Raw genomic sequence first — 4,712 nt, 5'->3', positions numbered from 1 at the left:
ATAAAATGTTACTATTTTATATATACTATTTTACATATGTATTATATGCTTATATATACTATATGTTTATATATATTATCTTCTATTTATATAATAACTAACTGTATGAACAAGACCTTTCCCCTCTCTGGACCTTACTCTATTCATCTGTAAAATCAGGAGGAATGAAGTAGATGCAAACTCACTGGAAACTAGAGGTTTACTCCAGGGCATTGAAATCTATACAGTATGGATGAGATTTGCACTCCTTCTAATATATAAAAACAGTGATATGTAAGGACTTACTGAGCAATAAGAAACAAGGACTACCCTGCTTTCAGGGGGGTTCTGTGGCTTCTTCCTTCACCAGTTCAGTGGTGACATTTGCCAAAATGGCTACTTGTGGTTCTGACTAAATGGAATGTAGGAAGCGCCCTTTTTTCTTCTAAAGCCACGTCGTCGATAATCACGGATGGCAAAGATGCTGACAAACCATTCTATTAAAAGGTCCAATTTCTGAAATTCCAGGATCTTTGGGGAAAGCATAGACGTACGACTGTTACATTCTCGGGTGAACTTAAATCTCATATTTGATTTTCAAAATCTAGTTTCTAAGGGTTAATACAAACTCATGTCTGTTGGCATTAGAAAACCCAGAAGAATTTGTCAAATTCCTGACAAAGCATTCCAAGGGTTCCATTCTGATCCACAGATCCGTCCGTATTCCTTTAAGTTGTTCGTATCCAGAGGAAGAGAGAAGCTGGCCCATTGATTATGACTTTTTTTTTTTTTAGAAAGGGTTTATTTTTTGCCACATAATCTTCTGCTGGGGACATCTCTCCACAGAGGGGAACAATAAGACCAGCGTGCCTTGAGTTTGGTAAGAGCTGCTTCTCTGTCAGGTCTCCTGCTGCCTCTCAGTGGGCCTTTGTTTTAAAAATATGAGCTTGGTTTTCTACCATCGAATACGTCGGGCTGTTGTCTGATCACCCACGAAAATCCATTATTTTCTGTTCTGCCTGCTCTAATTCATGGAAATGACATAAAGTATATCTATACATATGTGAATACTAGGATGATATCATTTGTAAAATACATATATACATAAAGACACATAGCTTTTATATGCATAGAGGTGCATGTTTATATATACACCATATCCCTACATTTAAATATGTGTTTTTATGAGCATATATATATACATATATGAATAAATGTGTAATAATAATAGCCAACATTTAAATAGTACTTACTAGGTTACAGGTACTGTACTAATCTTTTTATAAAAATCTCATTTGATCCTCGCAACCACTATGAGAGGTAGGTATTATTATGATCCCCATTTTATAGGTGAGGAAAACAAAATTAAATGACTTACCTGGTGTCACGCACCTAGTAAGTGTCTAAAGAGTGATTTGAACCCCAGTTTCCTAATTCCAGGCTCTGCATATATATTCTTCCCTCCAAAGAGGGAGAAAATGAACATGGTTCCCTGGAAAGCTTTTTTTCCCCTTTTTCTGAACTCTGGCAAGATTTAATTTCCAACTCCAAATAGTGATTCTCTCTTTTTTTTTAAAACATCATCTGAGTAGATGGAGTTTTGAATAGATATACCTCAGTTACAAACTGGCCAACGTATGCAATTCCATGCATTTCTGCCTGAAATCTATAATAAGCAAACAAGAAAGTTGCTCCAGGCCTAAATATGTTCTTTAAATTTATCATATTATGCCTTAGTGCTGTCTTTTGCTATCTATCTCTTCCTTAATCCTCTGTTCAGAGTTGTTCATGGAGAGACTATTTTTTAGATTATGTTCTGCCTAAACAGAAAAATATTACCTCCAAGCAAAATTCATATGATTTTAGATTATTAAATTTTCTCTAAGTTATAAGTAGAGCAAAAGTAGGAATACCAAGAACAGATGAGTAAAAGCAAATGCATTTTCTTTTGATATGATGCTGCATCTGGTCTTTTGTTTAAATGCAGAGCAGAATGATCCTCCTGTCTCTCTCTGGCAGAAAATGTTTTCAAATCCCAAAGGAGGAACTTAGAGAAGCAGGCAAAAAGAAAAGCGAGAAGGTGTCACCATGTTTTGTATATTTTTAAATATCACAAGCTTAGAATCTTGAAATGAAAATGATGGAGTGTGTGTGTGTGTGTGTGTGTTTGTGTGTGAGAGAGAGAGAGAGAGAGAGAGAGAGAGAGAGAGAGAGAGAGAGAGAGAGAGATCATGTAACTCAGGAGAGGTAAGGCACTTGGTAAAATAAGATTTAGGAGACTCTAGTTTCCAATTTCTCAGTGGTCACTAGCTGAGTGACCAAAGGTCACAAGTCATTTAACCCTTCTCAGTCTCTTTACTTTTCTATTCAAAGGTGACGACCTTGGAGACCCCTTCTTCCCCATCCTCATAGCTCCTTCTCACCAACAATTATGTCACTACATCATCGTTGGAGCTCCTGGGTCAATGGTAGACAATGAATCCAGATGGAAGCAGATCCACACTCAGGGTCAGACCTAGATTTAGAGAGATGATCAGATGAGGCGAGAAGTGACTTCAAGAAGCATGATCCTTCAGAGATGAGAAGACAAGCTCACGTTGGAATCAAGAAAGGAGCAGTCCCTAAGAATCCAGCTGAATGAGGATGAGAAAAAGAGAGGAAAGACGTCTAATCCATGAAGTATGAGGTGTCATGAGGTATTCATTGCCTCACAGGGATCTTACAGCTGTGACTTACTATCATTAGACTTGAACTCCAAGTTTGCATCCCAATCTCCTCATAGGCATTCTGTGTATTAGTGAGAGAATGAGCCCAAATTAATTTTTTGGGAAATAGATTGTGCCAATTGTCCTTTTTAAAAGTATTTTAGTAGAGAACTGTTGGAGTAGAAAAGCAGATGAAAACATATGGTATGATTTATCACTTGCTTATTTGAGTATATGATTTGAGTTTTTGCTTTTATAAGTTTATCCACCTACAAAAACAAATAATATGGGAATATGTTTTATGTGAGGATACATGTACAACCCAGATTGAATTGCTTGTCAATTCAGGGAGGGGGGAGGGAAGAACAAGGGAAGGACAAAATATAAATCATATAACTTTGGAAAACTTCTGCATCAATTTGTTATTAAAAATAAAATAAAGATAAAACTAAAACAAAGTTTTTAAAATGTATATTAGTAAAGAATGTGCTCAAAATTATTCAAGACTTTTGGTTGATTGTTAATGGGAAATATATTGATGGGGACATAGAAACTACAGTAATGGTATTAGTCATTCTCAGACTTACTCCTAGCCAGTTTCTTAGGTAGCAAGCTGCAAGGGCTTGTGAAAATAGGGGTGTTACATTATAATATTATGATTATAGGGTAATGATGGCTGCAGCAATCCTCAGGGTGTTTGGTTAGTACAGCCCCCATATGGGAATCTTCTTCCAAAATGGCGCACTGCCATGGAATGGAAGTGCTTGGGAGAGATGAGGAGCACTTGGAGATGTTCGGTAATGAGTTGGAGTCTACTAGCCACATGATAAAGAAGAACTGTTTTGAATGGATCTGGATCTGTAATGAAGGTATTCAAGATGATATTAGGCTTATAGGTGAAGACTCTTTTTAGATCTGCTGCCACCAGAGTAAGACAAATTGCTGGGGATGTCAGAGTAAATGAGGATCTCAGACTCTCTCACCTGGAGTTAGTGTGCATCCTAAGATGACTTTACTGTTTTTTTTCTACTCTTGTTGTGTCCGGTTTTTTGTACTTTAAAAAAATGGAAATAGTTATGACCTTGCAAACTTCAAAAATCTAGAATCATTCACCAAGAGGGTAAGGAGAAGGTTCATACTGGGTTTCCAGCTAGCCAGTCAGTCCATCATCAAGGCCCAAAGGACTGAGAAGTAACCTTTGGGCTTCAACCCAACAATAAATGAGATGCAAACTATTCTTGAGGCTATGCTGCATTTAGATGTGAACTTGGTGGGATCAGTGATATGTAGAACTTCACATTTCTGAGCCCATTCACCTCAAAGGCTGACAAGTTATAGAAGCGAATTCATCCCTCAGGTCTTAGAAAGAAATGTTTGAGCATCTGTGCTTGCTCAGAATATCCTTTTGCAAAAGCTAATTGATAGTAATTGGTTAAATAGAACTGGGGCACTAACCATGGGCAGTTAGACTAGAACTGAGGCTTGAGATGATAACAATTAGAAAAAGATAACCCCAAATCCTCAATAATACCCCTAGAAACTTGGGGGCATATATAATTGTTCTCACTCTAGAAAAGGGAGGTTAGTGAAAATGGGTGCAATAAAAGGGAAGACTTGTAAACTATCTCAAAATCACCTGATTCAACTCCTAACCAAAGAATGTATCCTATTTTTTTTCAGGTTGGTATAGATCAGAATTGATAAGGAATTCACTACCTACAAAGGAGACCCATTTCACATTAAAATAATTTGTTCTTTCCTCAGATTAAGCTTTGATCTGCTTTTGCTGTGACATTAATACCTGGTCCTAATTCTTCACTCTGGGACAATTTTTTGGTTGTTCAGTGTTTCTTGTCACATCTTCTGAGTCTTCATTTTCTCAGACTCATTATCCTCAGCTCTTTTACTCTAGCTACTTTCTTTAAAAAGTAGAAGGAGATAGGAAAGCCCAACAATTGTGAAGACATCCACACATTTATAGAAATTTTGAGCTGGAACCTAGAGATCATCTAGTCCAGGCCCCTGACT

Source organism: Gracilinanus agilis, chromosome 3 (assembly GCF_016433145.1).
Source record: "Gracilinanus agilis isolate LMUSP501 chromosome 3, AgileGrace, whole genome shotgun sequence".
Lineage (NCBI taxonomy): Eukaryota > Metazoa > Chordata > Mammalia > Didelphimorphia > Didelphidae > Gracilinanus > Gracilinanus agilis.
This window is presented reverse-complemented; position numbering follows the sequence as displayed.